Source organism: Callorhinus ursinus, unplaced genomic scaffold (assembly GCF_003265705.2).
Source record: "Callorhinus ursinus isolate GAN/ISIS: 27379988/994484 unplaced genomic scaffold, GSC_fseal_2.0 scaffold19, whole genome shotgun sequence".
NCBI classification, from domain to species: Eukaryota; Metazoa; Chordata; class Mammalia; order Carnivora; family Otariidae; genus Callorhinus; species Callorhinus ursinus.
Window position 1 is genome coordinate 24,325,081 of NW_027397081.1, and position 17,513 is coordinate 24,342,593.

Sequence of the window (17,513 nt, forward strand, 5' to 3'; positions counted from 1 at the left end):
GGGGCCAGAGAGCCACGGCCAATCGGCGGCGGTGGCCCAAAAACGAAAGGAAGGCGGGGCGGAGCTCCGCGGCCGCCCGCGCCCGCGCCCGCTGCCTGCCGTGGCCCAGCCGCCCGGCGGGCGATAGCTGAGCGCGGAGCCAGCAGGGCGCTGAGCCCGGTGCCCAGCCGGGAAGGGCTCAGAGCGCGCGAGCAGGCTGGGTGGCAGAGGCTGCTGCGGCCGTTTCGGGAAAGTCCGTCTGATTCGCCACGCATTCTTGAGGACTTGGTCACCCGCTCCTGCCCCCCTCCCAGTAGCAGCATAGTTTTCCGAGTGCGTGTACATCATTCATTCACAAAGACTGACACACAGGACGTGAGGCATGCGGAGGAAGGGGCGTGCGTGCGAGCGGGCGCAGGGGTTCTGGAGCCAGTGTCCTCCAAGGGCTTTGGGAGTCCTGGCCCTCGCCGGTTAGTGAGTCAGGATTCGGTGCTGTGTTTCTGGAGGAGCCTTCGATTTTTCAGAGACCTCCCCCCCCGCCCCGTGTCATGGTTAAGAAATAAGTTAGGAAAAGACGGAGGCAGCGTTCCTGAGCAGAATTCTCGCGGCCCTTGAGCAGCATCAAGCCCAAAGCAGCCTACGGGAGACCCCAAAACAAAGGCCCAAATGCTTATTATTGGGAGAGCAGGGAACAGGGCCCCCAAACTGGAATCCAGTCATGGGCTTCCATAAGCGTCCAGTTTACCTCTAGCAGCAGTTGGGTGTTAGGGGAAGCTATTATTCTGTTCCTCTAATTAGGTCGCCATTGGCCTTTCCTTTCACACACTCTCCTCCACTAGGTAAAACTGACAACCCTACTACTACCACCACCACCAGCAAAAAAAGTGATGCAGAGGCTCTTGGTTTTGAATTTCTGGAGTACATCATTCGCAGCTGTGACAGAATCACAATGCACAGCCCCTGTTCCATTTGGGAATTCCAGACACTTCGGACACCACAACACGATCCCAAGTAATTAATGACTGCACTAATACTTTGGTTATCATAAGTGGACCTAGTTGGTTCTAATTAACACATCAACCAATAAATCTAGAGGAATGTACACAGACACACGTGTATAGCGAGAGCCAGACACTGAGGTCTACCTTTGATTAACTAGAAGATTAAACATCAGTCTTTCTGAACAACCTCAAAGAAAGCTATTTTTAATACTGTTTCCTGATTTCTAAGTCTATATTGAACTACCACCACTTGCCTGCAACTGACTCAGATCAGTTTTAACACACCTGCTTACCTTTACCTAATCCCAGTTTTGTCTTCTTGAAGTATTAGTAACTTGCTGTTTTCCCACAGCAAATGAGAAAAGGAGCCAGGAACAGAAAATAAATCTCTGGCTCCGGGTTCCAACTTCAGATTACGCCCGTCCTTCAGTGACCAGAGGAAAATATTTGTATGTGACAATTCTAATTTTTGAAAGATTGTTGTAATCCAGCTGTGTTTCCAAAAGGTGTGAGAAAACAATGCTGGCCTCCAGATGACAAGAACAGACACTTCTGATCCTGGGAAAAGCCAGAGGAAATGGCTGGAAGAATGAATTGGATATTTACACGCCCAAAGGAGCAGCAAAAGAAAGGATCTTGAACCCATCCTGCCTTGCCTGCTCTGAATACATCAGCAAAAGAACTGAGCAAATCAAGAGTTGCTTTGGGGAATCTTGTTTTATTGATGTTGTGTTAAGAAAATGCTGTTATTTTTAAATCAAAGTGAGTACTTTTCTACTTGCAAACGAAGCTGCCTCAGAGCCAGTCTTCTCTCTTCCCCAGAATCCTCTTCAGCTTTCTTCCCCAGGCTAGCCTGAACCCTGCTGCCGACACCCCCCACCATCAGACACTAAAAGAACCCACCAGGATCCAACCAGAAGCACTTTCCACTCCACTCCCGCAGTGGGGGAGTTCATTCTTTTGGTTCTTCAACAATGACATCTCACCTTGTCCATCACCCTTTTGTAACCCAGTCCTGCAGCACAGAAGCTCAAAGTATTTGAAGGTCCGAATCAAGGAAGGGGGTTAGGCAAGACAGGACGGTGGGGGAGATAGCCAGGGGCCGCCACAGACCTCCAGGAAATCTCCTTCTACTTGAGGCTGATTGTGAACAGTGAAGTTATCACAAATTATGCATCTAACTTCGGATCTAACTGAAACTTCGCTTGGGACAAGGGGCACTGATGTAAACAAGTTAAAATGTGTTCACAAATGTGGGATATTAATAATCCAATCGGGCCTGCAAGTATCAAATCTATGTTGATAAATGAAATTTGCATTCTCTTTACGACATGAGTAGATTCTTGTAAGTGTTCTACTTAACTTAGATGGCACTTATATCTTACCGGAGCCTAAAAAACAGTCCCTAGCCCAGTGCCTGACACATTGCAGACACTCAGGAAATATCTATTCAGTAAGGAACTATCAACTTCCTGGTCACTAGGAGCGTCTACTTCACCACCAACTCTCTGTAACTCAAAGGTTTAAGTGAAGCTGGTTCTGCTATGGCTTGTGAAGATGAACTTAACCATGTCAGCGACTCCGCCCCTAGGTCTGCCCTGTGTCCCCCGTGTCAGAGCAGAACCCCTATTCCCCAGCATTTGTGCCCACTCAGGTTCATTTGTGCCTCAGTTTCCCCATCAGCAAAACAAGAGCAGCCGGGCCTTGCGTTCCAGCTACTTAGGCAAGTTGTTCCAACTTGTGAGGCACTCGGGAAAAATCAACCAAGGAAATACTTCCTTGCTTTTGTTTGTAATACAGTGGTCTGATCCTCCTACACTTGGGAGAAAACAGGATTGTATTTTTAAACATTCCTAAACCCTAGGGAATTACACCCAGCACGCGCTAAAACTCCCTAAACTAGGAACTTCATGTCAATAAGGGTCAACACAGGGCTGCAAGAGTTGGGGGACAGGGGTGTGCAGTTAGACATTAATGATATCAAGCAACTAGTCACATTTTTATAAGAATTCCCTCACACGCATAGAAGATGTCCAAAACATTAACTTTCTCTTTACTACTCCTCCCCTCAACCCCACACCAGCCTCAATAAAAAAGAAAGATAAAAATACACCAGATTTCAAACAGTCATGGAAGACAGACTCTCCCTCTCCACAAGCGTGCTAGAATAAGTTATTTGTCTCTTTCTTGAATCTTAAACTTCACCAAACCAAAGAACCTCTGAGTTTTGAGCTAAAATATGCTGTCTTGGAGGTAGGTGCAAAAAACATTCAGACCACTAACGGCTGATCCAGAACAAGTTTATGACTCACAGATGTTGATTTACAGGTTCAAATGTAAGATTAAAAAAAAAAAAAAGTCCTCAATTAACAACCTGTCTGAGTTGCGTTTGTGGTTGTTTTTTCTCTGAGAAAAGGCAACAGTTCCCGTCGCACACAGGGACCTAGAAACAGACCTCTAAAGCTTCACTCTAAAGCAAGTGGTTTCTCCGTGAGAAGTTGAATCATTAAAAAAGCACAGTGGGGCAGAAAACTGCCTGGGGCTTCGATATCTACCATTATCAAGCAGCAATAAAATGGCAAATTGGAGATCGAAAGGAAAATGAAAATAACTCTCTTAATTAAACTCTGATGCCAGAAGGCCTGAGGGTCAGTTTAAAAACCCAAGTGGCGGGCTCAGAGCTGTAGGGCTGCAGGCTGGCTCTGTGACCTCAGCAGAGCCACTTAACCTTTGTGTGTGACAACCTCATCTCTGTTTCAGGGAATCAAATCACCCCTGGCTCTCCCAACCATGTAATACACACTCATTAGCTATTGTTTAGAAGGTACAATAAACAATGGGCCGTAAGAAGAGCCCTAGTTAGGGGGAAGTAGTGGGGGGAGGGGGCCAGGGAGAGGGAGGACTTAGGGGCTGCTTGGCACACACAATCAAAGATGAGAGTGAGCACTGTAGGCTTGGAGTAGGACTCAGGTTTGAACTCTAGCTCTACCCACTAACTGGCTAAATTCCTGCTCCTTAGTCATTTACTCCAAAACCTCAGCTCCTCCACACTCAAGGTAGAGATGATAATAGCACCCTGCTTTTAGGGTCGTTTGGAGCATTAAATGGGATACTGCATGCAAAGCACTTAGCACGGTGTCCAGGTCAGAAAACATGCCCAGTTAAATTGTTGTTACTGTTATTAAGATCCAGGATGAGGTAGAATAGTCAAGAAATCCTGTTCAATCTCTAGGACCATCCCCTTTGCAGAGTAACTTGCATCCTCTATTTACCTGAACTGTCTTCAGGGACAGATAGGGAGAACGATCATGTTAATTTAAAAATCTCTCCAGACCCCTTCCTCACTCAGTTCCTGATTTGGGAACTTGCCCAGCTTTGGCCTCCTTTGAGACATCCCAGCACTACCTGATTAGAAGAGAAAACTGCAGATTTGTATTTGTTTTAAGAGTCATGGAAAACCCATAGTTCAAGTTCAGAAGGAAGATCGTGTGGGTGGTACCTCGGTGGAGCCAACGTCTTAGATCTTGGCTTTGTCATGTGTTGGAGCTAGCTGGGAGTCTCTTAGAAATTTTCAAGTCTAGCCCTCCTGCTCGCCAGAGGGGAAAAAATGAGTTTGAGAGGGTAGGTCATTCTCCCCAAGGCCACACAGCCTGAAAAAGACAATGTCCAGTCCTACAACAGTATCCCCGGGACTGCAGTTCTGTCCGTGGCATCTCCTTGGGTCTGCGGATACCACACTTGCAGAAGCCACGCCATTCAGCGTGGTCTGTTATGCGACACTCTTGAGACACAAAGCAGGAGCCAGTGTACACAGAAACAGATAGATGATCAGCCTCAATTTCTAGAAATCTGACAGTGTTCTCTGCACCCGATGTGTTGTCTTTGGGCAAGTGCAGTGCAGGATAACCACACTAGCATTCCCTGTGGGAGCCAGCTTGGCATGGGCTGTAGGGAGAGAAAGGGTCTGGGTTGGCTCTATTGCTGTCTGCAGTTTCTTTAGACTGTAATTATGAACCATTCAGCTGCATCTGCAGCCCCAACAATGTGGGATGGATTGGCCTAATCCACAGACCAAGCGACACTATAAAATCCACCAGTTTAGACATCACGTATTCCTCTAGCAGCAAATCGGGCTCTACTCCCCCAGAAAGAGGTGAGGAGCTGCCTATCAAGGCTGCAGGGCTCCGAGGCTTCCTACACGCCCACACTGAGCCCATTTCCTGGGATTGTTGCTCCCTCCTGGGCCTGGATAATGCAGAATGCAGGCTACCCTATGAGCCTTTGGGGATCATGTAATTTGGATTCCAATTTAATTTGTCCTAAATTGGCCTCTTGAGGAGGTAGAGGGATGATAACCTTCGTGCAGGTGGCAGGGGCACCAGCATTCTTTAATAACCTGAAGAAGCAGCGAAGCAGGCTCTTAGCAAGGAGCTCCGTACCCCAGGAGAACAGAATCCTGGCCCCCTCCCCAGCCTGCAGGTGGTTTCATCTGGTGGAAGGCTAAGGCCTTCCTCTGATCTTACCCTGCTTTTCTCTTGGGTTACAAAGACAACAGCAGACTTCAAAACAGATGTTCTCTGCAGTTGTGGTCTGAATCTCAAATTAAGATAATTTCATTGTGGGATCTTCCCCCTTTTCCTCCCCCTTTCATTTTAAAATGCCAAGGCAATTGCCCCCAAAGACTAGCATTTACCACCCCCAGAGATGAAGGAGCAGAGATAGGGTGGAGAATTTCTCCAGCCTGTTCTTGATGCTGGAAGTGAGGCGGGGGAAGCCGAGAGCACCAGAAGAAGAAGAAATCACCCTGATGGGAAAAAGGACGACGGTACAGGAGGAAGCACTGGCAAGGGACCTTCTTGGAGAACAAAGGAAGGACAAGTTGGGGTCGGGGGCAGGCATGAAGAGTCACAGCAATTCTATGTCCTTGGCATTCGGGGACTTAAATCCCTAAGATCTCAAAAGGAAATTAAAGCCTGGTAATATGTCCAGTATGGTCACCGAGCCCATTTCAAGGACCTGCATGACCATCAGCCATGGAAGGACAATAAAGCGAATCCATAGGAGGTTCCCAAGCTGGAAGGTTGCACAGGACACCGAAGGGGAGAAAGGGCAAAGGATCTCAGGAGGGGGGACACAGGAGATGCAAGGGAAGCTCAAGCTGGAAATCGACCTCAAAGACAGACTTTCCCCCCACGTGGACATGCTGCGCGCAAAGAATCTCCCTCCCCATCCCCACGAGGTGCTCCTCTTGCGCTCAGAGGCCCGTGCAGACACCTAGTGAACTTTCGAATGGGCACGTCTCCCTCCGACGCTACCTAAAGGCAGCAACCGGCCTGAGCCATCACAACCTCCAGCACCCAGCTGAAGATGGCAGGAGCTTAATAAACCCATTGGTGATTTAATTAATGAACAGGTGACTTCCTCACATTCCAAATATGGGTCTTGAACTCAGATATCTGTCTTCGATTTTATTTTATTTACCTACTTTGTTTAGTTTTGTCTAATATGCGACTCAAAGTTGCCCAAAGTTCAAGAGCAAAGACCCAGCCAGGTGACGCTTTTCCAACTAAAAAGGTCTTTATGAAGTTTTACTGGGCTCCTGTCCTCTCTGACCTCCTTGAAAGGAAAATGTTGCTGAAAGTCAGCATATTCATTTTATTTTTCATCTGAGCATATTCGATATAGGTGTTTGTGAAAAATGGCATCTGGCTTACCACAAATCCAACCAGCTGCTTTGTTGTCAGTCTGAACTTTTATGTAACCTACTGTCCATAGTCTCACTCTGCTGCTCAGAGGCAGTCTTTAGGGCTTTCTGAACTTTAAGTTGAATCTTCTATTTCACTGATTATCGTGAAGGTAAGATGCCCAATCATTATATCCATAAAGATTCAAGAGAATGCATGAAAGGAACCCCATTCTCTCCATCTTTGGGAGGAAGAATAGACTGTCAGATGCTGATAGGGAGGCCAGTACCTGTTACAAATCCCCTTTACCTTGTCAAATTTGCTCTAACTGGTCGGGTTTCTGGAAGCACGGGCCATACTGTAGGCATGCCCCAGAGTGAACGGGGAGGGAGTGGGGACAAGGGAGGGCAGAGGGACCTAACAGAGGCACTAGCACCAAACAGGTGGCACACACACACACAGACAGACACACACACACAAACAAAGCAAAAAAACACCAAACACCTAAAGAAGGCCTAACCCCTCTTGCTGGCTGCACTGTGGCAGACCACTGCCCTCTGTACTTGGTTGTATATCCACTACTGGATAATGGAAGTATTGGCAACAGAAAAGCAGGCTGATCTTAAACCATAGAAACCAAGGAAATAACAGGTCCGGTTAGGGTCCACAGTTACCACCAAGCTGTGATGAGGATCACGAAAACACGTTCTTTTATATCACCTCAACCAGAGGACCTAGGTCCTTTTTTCCTTGGGCTATTATATGAGAAGAGGCCCAAGAAAAAATTGAATGTGTCACACCGAGCCCATCTTCCTAGCCAATAACTCTAGCGTTCTGTGGGTCGTCTACAAACATCTTACTCAGGAACGCCTGCAGCACCTGCTTCACCTTCAGCATCCTGCACTGAACGTTATCATGCCACAAGGAATTCACACGAATACCATCTTTGCCCCCTGCTGAACTGTGCAATGCGGAGGACTTTTTAAATTCCCTTGCTGTTTCAGATCTTCTTTTGTACATGGACTGCCCTGAAAAAGGTACACAAAATCCAGAGTTCCGTGCCTATTCAGGAATGTAAATCCATAAAAAACAACTCTAGGGTGTCCAGGGTAATTACTCATTTTTGGAATTGACTAAGTACCCCTTATGCCACTGATAGAAAGTTGACAGTTGAGAAACAGCCTCAAGAAGGGATGTGTCAACTTCTCCGGGATTACAGTTCACATGTAATTCTCTGCTCTTAAGGGCCGAGGAAAGATGAAGGCTTTTCTCATTTGCAAGGAGCCAGCTGTGCTCACTCTGTGTCTTACATCACCTCTCGGGAAGGAGTCAGAATGGAGTGGATAGTCCTGGCAATGACACATGAGGTGAAACAGACCCTAGCTCCCAGCTCATCTATCTGGATTGGCTTCTATACAATAAAAACCTTTCTCCCTCAGAGTTAGTGAAGAGGAGAGAAGCAAATCCGACACGTGTGATGTGCAAAAAGGCGCCATTTAATCAGTCAGGCCTGTGAAGCACTTTCAAGCATTCAGGGCTTGAAATGATAGGTAATGATAGGTAATGTGGAGCACGAAGAAAGTAGAAAATAGAGAAGTTACTTCTCAATGGAAATGTATTTCATCAAACTGATCAGAAACATGTGTTTTCCCCAGACTGGGAAACCATCTTGAAAGACTTCATCACAAAAAGGCCTTGGGTGGGAAGGGCCACTAGGGACCTGCTGGGGAGGGGCGGAGGGAGGTGCAGCTGGGTGGGGAGCTGGCAACAGACTGTGGGAGAAAGAATAAACAGCAGTCAGCTCTCTGGCGGCAGGTTCCCAGGAGAGATCCCTTTCCAGGAATTAAAAATTCTAAATAATGTTGAGAATTGTCAAGAATCAAAAAGATTACAGACTTTTCTTTCAGGGAATTCCACAGCATTGAGAGAGACCAGATGGCTGGCAACAACCATTCCCAGATCCGGGAGAGGCCCAGCATCCCATATACTCTTCGTTTTCAGTGAGCTAACACTTTCTGTCATGGAGAGTATTTCTTTTTTTTTAATCGAATTGAATTGGGCTGAGGTGTTGAGGTAAAGAGACAATTCCAAATAAGTGTTCCTGCTTCCAAATAGCCCATGTGAAGACCTGCAGTTGCTTGTCAAATTGACTATTGGGCTTTGGTGTCTTAACTTCATAGAATGCACTTAAGCTTGAAAATAACTGAGGAGGCAATGTAGTAGAGTAGTTAAGAGCAAAAGGTTGAGTTTCAGCTTGCCCCCCTCCAGCTGTCAGTCCTTTGGCCTCAGAAAGCCTCAATTTCTTCATCTCTAGAACGGAGGTGATCATCATGCCCAGCTCACAGAGTTGAACCAAAGACAGAATGAACGTGTGCCAAGTAATTTGCCCTGGGCCTGTTGAAGAATGAGCACTCGACAACACTTGGCTCCTCTTATTCCCTCAAAAAATCAGAATTGTGACTTTGGATTGAGTGAACATAAAATTTTCATAGAAGTTAATCCAAGCTGTGGTATACAATGTTGTCACGATGAGATTAGGATATGGCGATCCCTCTTGGTGTGTGCCATTAAACCCATAACATAATAATAAAGATTATTTTAGGTCTGAGTATCCTAATCACAGCATCCTCTTGGATGAAAGGGGGTTGAATCCCATTATAGAGACGTGACATACGGGTTATGGAAGTTCTAATCGTATGTTCACGTCTACATTACACATTAGCAGCAAAGAGCAAAATATTCACCCTTGGGACTCTTCCAATATTGGACTGTCCCCACTCAGGGCTGCAGGTCTCATACCCATTCAGTGATTCTGTACAACCGGAGCAAAACAAGAACTTGGCTTATGCCATCTGGCTGCTCAGTGGTCTTAGTGGAACCTCACACACTATCTAAGACATAGCTTGTTCCAGGCTGTCTGAGGCATTCCTCGAGCCGGCCCCCGTTAGGCAGTACACCGCCACATTCATTCCACGGAAGTCTTGTCTTGTGTTTTCCCATCTTACATTTCTCTAGGCTATCTCTTTTTCTGACAGCTAGAGCTTTCAAACAACTTAACTTGGGCTGTAAAGCTGAACCTCAAACCATCTATTGCTCCATACACATGCATTTTAGTTACAGAATTCTGGACCCATGTAGCAAGCTTGGACTTGCCACCCAGAATTCAGATGGAGTGTTTTACTTGCTGGCCTCAATAACCTGCGCTGACCAGTGGCCCAAAAGAGAACCCCAGGGAGAGGTATTTCACGTTGCCCCTTCTGCCGCCAGTCAGAGCCCTCGCGGCTCTGTGTTGCTCAATAGCAAGCCGGATTTTCCTATTTCGGGGGCACCAGCTACATAATTTGTATTCTGGCACCACCAGCGCCTGGCACCTAGCCACCCAGGCTGGTATATTTGAACACACGTAGTCCCCACACTCGTTGTCTGCTTCATTTTGGCAAGATTAATGCCACATCACTGGGAAAATGGACTTAATTGGTTTTCTGGGGGTGTTTGGTTAAGTCACCCCACCTCAGCTCCAAGTTGATTAAAGTGTAGCTTTGCCCTTTCCAACAACCGTGGCAAATAAATGATGGGGAAATACTCCAAAATGCACATGGCTGGGTCCTCTCATTCTTTTTTTTTTTCCTAGTGACTTTGGGGAGGTTTGGGCACTGATCCTGCATACACAATACTGTTCTTGTTCTTCTTTTCTCTACAGAGCAGCCTTGAATAGCTCTGTCTAAAATTATAAGCAGGGGCAGCCCTAGGCTCCAAGAGATCAGAGCCCTCATGCTGGGTCTGAACAAAGACCTTGCTTTTCCCCAACAATTAGCCCTGTAAAAAAGGACATCTATCTCCCTCTATTAAAGCCACCACGTGCCTTCAAGTCAGCCCATTGTAAAGCTAATTAAATAACACGCCTCTCTCCCCATGCAGGTCTCCTGATTAGCTTTCTTCTGTCCAAGACCTCTCTGCGAGGCGCCTAGAGATAGACAAGCCAACGTTCGACTTCTCCTAAGCTCCCCCTTTGAAAAGCCATCTTATCAATATTGTTGAGTTTGTTCATGCTCCGTGTTCTTCCATTAGCTCAGACTTTAGTCACCTGCGCCTTCAAGGAATAGATAAAATTTATTATTACCTATTATTATTATTATCTGTTATTATGATTTAGCATTTTTTTTTAAAAAATGAATGACACGGGAGGGCCAAATTTCTGTCCCAGTGTGAAATCTTTGGTGGGAATCCACCCACTTCGGGCTGAAGGCACTGCCACCACCCCCGGAAGGGTGGCACGTGTGAGGGACTTGCAACAGAAGTCGCAGAGCCTGGGGAAGACACAGGGGTCACAGGCCGTTCCCCACCATACAAGTCTTCAGACGGGGTTGACCGAAGATGAAGCACGAGCTTCTCGGAAAGGTATGCTATAGGAAAGCAGAGACTCTCGTCTCTTAAAACATTCAACCAAAATGTTTTAAACATGATGGAGAAATAATGAATTCCTTCAAAGCCTCCTTACTGCCAAGCAGATAAAATCCAACTACAGCCCAAAAGGCCAAAATTGGCCCCTGCCGGCCTTCCAGCCACCCACTGAAGGACACTGCACCCCAGTGCACCTGTGGGGACCCCTCGAACACACCCCAGTGCCTCATCTTTCTGTGCAATTCTGTGCACATCCTTCTGCCCTTTCTGGAAAGCCCTGGCCCCCCTGTCCCACTCATTTGTCAGGACAAAGAAGCAAACATTACCCACTTCCCCACTTCTCCCCACCCCCACCCCCACCCCCGCCCCCGTGAAGGTTTCCTGGGCCTTCCTGGATAAAATCAGGCACTTCCTTCTCTGCTCTCTCAGAGCAAACTGCCTCCGAGTCAGCACCTACAGGCTTCTGACTGGGCACTTCCAACACTGCTGACCACACACTTCAGCCCTTCAAGGGCAGGAACCATATTAGATTCAAATGGTAATTCCCAGCCTAACATACAGTGACTTGGACATAGGGACATAGTAAATGCTTAATAAATGTTGAAAGAACACACAACTGAAAAAATGAGTGAAAGAAATAATGAATAAATAGATGAGTGAATAAAACAAGCTTCTGATACGAAATGTGATCTGAGATGGTAGCCTCGGGCCTGCTCCCCGCTTCACTACACCCAGCCCTGTGTGCTTGGAAAAGGGCACTGTTATCTTACGATATCTTACGATATCTTATCTTATGTTCTCCCTCTCTCTGAAATTGTCTGATCTCAGGGTGCCTCAGTGGCTCAGTCAGTTGAACGTCCGCCTCTTGGTTTCGGTTCAGGTCATGATCTCAGGGTCATGAGATCAGGCCCCACATTGAGCTCCATGCTCAGTGCAGAACCTGCTTGAGATTCTCTCCCTCCCTCTCCCTTTGCCCCTCCCCCCGATTGTACACACACACTCTCTCTCTCTCTTTCTCTCTCAAATGAATAAAGTCTTTAAAAAAAGAAAAAGAAATTGTCTGATCTCATATGCATGCACCCACAAGCACATACTTCTCAGATACATTTTTTTTTTAATAATAGAATGGAAAGAGACCAGGCCAGCCATTTTCTAAATCTGCTTAATAGTTCTAGAGCTTAACTTTTCAAACCAACTCTAGTTTTTGAGGTTTCTAGATCATTGAGTCACTGGACCATATAAATCTTCCCTTCCAAGTGTTTTTAAGAAGACTCACCAATCTTCTTGAATGTCCGATACTGATGAGTAGATGTTTAAGTTATAAAGTAAGCCCATATACCATTTAAGTTTTCCATGAAATACTCATGGGCCTCCAAACTAGCAGAAATTTTAGAAAGAAAGAAAGAAAGAAAGAAAGAAAGAAAGAAAGAAAGAGAAAAAGAAAAAAATAATTAAAGCATGTAGCAAGAGATTTTGAACTCTGCCAAATCCCCAAACATTTAAAAACAGCTTACTATCTTTAAAACATAAGGCCTTGGGGCACCTGGCTGGCTCACTCAGTGGACGGTAAGACTCTTGATTTCGGGGTTGTGGGTTTGAGCCCCACATTGGGTGTAGAGCTTACTTAAAAAATTTTTTAAATAATAAATAGATAAACAAACATAAAACCTCATAGCAAAACTCATTGCCTGCTGATTTGTTTATAAATTCACATCTAAGCATGATGACTTTGCGTTGGTTCTTTCCTCGTTATTTTCCCATCACAATCTCAACTTTAAAAAGATGTTTTTCTAATATTTGAGGGTACCTTCCATACAGAGAGAGAAATCAAGGCATAAAGACAGACAGGGAGGAAGATTCCTTGGTCCTACAACAGCAAGAGATAACCATTTCAGCAAAAGAGTTTGTAACCTATAACCTGAAACTATGGGAGAAAACACTGTCATTCATTTGGCAGTCACTTTGTTCTGGCCAACTTCCTACTTGCTAAAGTGGAATGCTCACTTTATAATGATCATAATGGATTGAAAACCATAAAATTAGATTCTGGCTGGCAATAAGCTCTTTATTACTTGGCTTTACCACAATGTGCCTCATTCTCAGGTCTTGCCTTAAGGAAGACTCATCCAAGACTTCTAAGAAATGTAAAAATTGGATAATAAATGAAGACAAATAGATCTGCATTTCTATATAGATCTGACTACTCAAGATACAGCTTGGTATGAATACAAAGCAGCCATTGAGCATTGAGCGTGTAAAAATCACACCTGTTAATTTATCAAGGACAGATCAAAGAAACTACATGGCAGAAATAAACTATTACAACAAAGATAAATAGAAAACATGGTAGCAAAGGAAGAATGATTGGAAATGAATATAAGTGTGAATGCCACCATATTAATCAAAGAGAAATATCAGATGCATATAATCAATGCACTTTAAGCAAAGAGTAGGAACGTAAGATAAGAACTATGTTTTGTAAATGTGAGTACTGTCATGGAGATACTGGGTACAAGAATTAGGTATATTGGGTAAACACAATATTGTTAAGGTCCTAGAAAATAGCATAGTTTATATAGGAGAGACATCGCTGCTTTCTAAATCCAATTGAGGTTTTCAGCAATATTAAAAGCCATAAAATAGACAAATCAAGACACATAAGAACCCTCTCATTAGGAGGAGGAAGAGTTCAGAATTGACGGTACATTGCAGCCGTGTTGATAGTTCATGTCAATACATTCCAGTTAGCAGGTTATTTAAGCAATGACATCAGAGTAAGCTGGCCATGTAACTCTGCAAATGGGATCCCTTAGAAGAGCAACCAGAAGACATCCATGTCACCCTACCTTCATAGAGTTTGGGTCCTTTTAAATCCTTTATGTGCCAAACCTCAGAACTGAATGTGAGTAAGCACAACTCCTTTCCTCTGATTGAATGAACAACAGTACTTTCCCTTGTCTGGCCTGGAAGGTCACAAAGCACTTCCATCAGCATCATGTCCCAGCACCTCTGAGATATGTCTAGGAGGAGGGCATGCATCCCAGCCCTCAGCATGCCAGTGTCTGTGCAGGGTAGAGAGACTCTCCATTGTTTTTGCTCAACACTGATCCATGAGAGCTGGGCAAAATACTGAAGACACACGTTTGCTCAATTCTTGCAAATTATTCATATGTCCCACATCTTTCTCACCAACCACTAAGAGATCTTTAAATGTGGTTTTTGCTCGCCAAGTCTTTTGTCTTCATTTGTTGGATTTCTTATTAGATCTTTTATCACTTATGGACCATAAACCATCTGAGTCCTTATTTTCCCACCATGAAAGGGTGAGGGGGAGAAGGAGGGAAGGCATGGTGTGGTGGAGAAGAGATTATCAATGCATTAATTCCCTCCCATCTTCACTCAAAATAGAAATAAGTGGAGCTCCTGTCATTGGGAGGTGGATAGAGTGGGGTCCCAAGTGATGCATCTGGTTGAGCACAAGGATGAAAGAGAGGAAGAATGAAATCAGGGTCGGGATTAAGGGAAAGGGGAGGAAGGACTCAGCCCCCTTCCCATGCGAACTAAGAGGCAAAGGAAACTGACATGGAGTAAGCTCTGCGCTCAGAACACTCAATGTCTGCTACATATCTCCCCCACAGCTGCAGCAGGAAAATGTTGGGAAGCATTAGAAGGAAGAGCAGCTGGTCACAAAACACATATTTCTAAATTGTCTTTTTTCTATTTATATATGTATACTGGGATTTTATAATAACATGTTCCAATAGTGACTTCAGGACAAGCAGGACATACATTACAAATGCACAAACAATACATTCTGGGAAATGTTCCATTTTCCTAAAGTCACATACCCCCATTCTTCACCAAAGGCCAAGTGAGCACCTGAAAGAAGGGAGGGAGAGAAGAGGGATGGGAAGAGAACTTGGCGGGGGGGGTTGATTGCAGATATAATATTTATTGACACCGTGGTTATTCCTTCAAGATGCCCAAACTGAATATACTAATTTTATATTAGTATATTTTAAATAAGACTTAAAAGTCTTATTTATGGCAAACTCTATAGATTCAGAATATTTGCCAGACAACTCTTAGTGACTCTTTTGAAATCTATCAAAAATAAGACAAAAAAAGCAAACAGAGAAATAGCAATTTTAATCTTGGAGAAACAGACATGCATTAAATGAGATTTATACAATTAATTCATAAAGTGATTTCATAAAATTTTCTTAGAAAAGTTGCTGATTTTTTTTTTCTTTTTGGAGTTAAAGAAATTCTAGGAGATTGATTGATTGATTGATTTATCCTTTGATTTATTGACTCTTCTTAACATCCCCAAGACTTAAAAACAGTACACCAAGAAAGAAAAAGAAACACACTTAAGTAACATAAAAATCAAAAACTGTTTGTTTTAGTTTAATTGTAATACAAGAGGTAAGGGGAAAGTGTTATGTTCCCCTTTAGAGATGAGGAAATTGATAACCATTTAGCATAACTAGATTTTTAGATTTTGCATTCTTCACTAATTGCACACATAGTGGTCACTTTCTGCTGCCTTTTTCTGGTAATTATTATTTCATAGATACTGTGCAAGGCCCAGCACGGAGTTTAATATTAGGCTATGGAGTCGGGCTAACCTGAGCTCAAAATTGGGGTCTGTAACTTATTAACAGTGCAACTTTTAGCAAGTTACTTCAACTATATAAAGCTTGGCTTGCTCCTCTATAAAATGGACTCACAGGATTTTTTGGTAAGATTTAAATAAGATAATATATGTAAAATATTTAAGTGTTTTGTTCAAAATAAACAACAAATGGCAATTTCGTTTTAGGTTCAAAATTTTTAAAAAATCATATTCCAAACCAGACTTAGAACTCAGGCATCCTCAACTAACTAAGTTCACTATATTTACCATCAAAAAATATTCATCACAGTGAGCAATGTTGAAGAACCACTTAATACAAATGAATATCTCTGCCATAGATAAGAAATACATAGGTGGCCTATGTATTTAAAAATATCTGTTTACAAGAGTGCCAGAACAATAGGATAAGAAAAATTTTTACTTATTTAAGTAAACTGTGCCCCACGTGGGGCTCGAACTCTTGACCCTGAGATCAAGAGTTGCATGCTCTACTCACTGAGTCAGGCCGGTGCCCCAGGATAAGAAAACTCTTTTTACAAATAGTGCTGGGACAATGAGCTATACATATACAAAAGAAAGAAATTGGACCTCTTACTTCACACTATGCACAAAAATTAACCCAAAGTGGATCATAGACCTAAATGTAATAACTAAAGCTATAAAACTCTTTCAAGAAAATACAAGAGTAAATCTTCATAACCTGGGCTAGTCAATGACTTCTTAGCTGTGACACCAAAAGCACGAGAAACAAAAGAAAAAATAGATAAATCGGGCTACCATAACTAAAACCGCTGGTGCTGCAAACCAAAACATCAAAAAAGTAAAAAGATTACCCATATTAAGGGAGAAAATACTTGTAAAGTATATATCTGATAAAGAACTTATATTCAGACTATATAAAGAACTCTTATAACTCAGTAGTAAAAAGATAACCCAATTTAAAAAAAATGGGCAAAGATTTAAACAGACATTTCTCCAAATACAAATGGCCAATAAACAGGTAAAAAGGGGCTCAAGATCATTAGTCAGTAAGAAAAATCAAATCAAAACCAGAATGAGATGCTATTTCACGTTCACTATGAGAGCCATCAGAAAGACAAAGAGTAACACATATTGGTGAGGATATGTAGAAATTGGCACCCTTGCACATTGTTGGCAGGAATGTAAAATGGTGCTGCCACTTTGGATAATATTTTGTTAGTTCCATAAGAGTCACCATATAACCTGGCAAATCCACTCCTAGGTATAAACCCATGAGAAATGAAAACATAGTTTCACACAGAAACGTTTATGTGAATGTTCACAGCAGCGTTACGTATAACAGACATAAAGTGAATACAACTCAATTGTCCATCAAATGATGGGTAAATAAAGTGTAACATATCCATGTAATGGAATATTATTTGGTGATGACCAAGAATTAAGTACTAATAAATGGTACAACATGGATACTAATAAATGGTACAACCTCTGAAAATAGTCAAAGAAGTCAGCCACAAAAGGCCACATATTGTAAGACTGTATTTACAAGAGAAGGCCAAAATGGGCAAATTTATCAAGAAAAATTAGACCAGTAGTTACTAGCACATAGGGGTGGGAGGGATGAGGGAGAATGGGACTGACTGCTAACGGGTATGGGATTTCCTTTAAGAGAAACAGAAACGTTCTAGAATTAAATTATGTGCTGTTTGTGAAATATTGTGAATATATTTAAAACCCTTAAATTGTACACTTTAAATGGGTGAATTGTATAGTATGTGAATTATGTCTCAATAAAGTTCATCTCAAAACTGTCAAAAAAAAAAAAAA

At 43.4% G+C, this 17,513-nt stretch overlaps 1 protein-coding gene across 2 annotated transcripts in view; it reads right to left on the reverse strand.

The window, feature by feature from the left end:
• The window catches only part of ETS1 (ETS proto-oncogene 1, transcription factor), a 112,039-nt gene that overhangs the window by 63,134 nt on the left and 31,392 nt on the right, over positions 1-17,513 (reverse strand). The gene's annotated exons all lie outside the window — the stretch shown is intronic.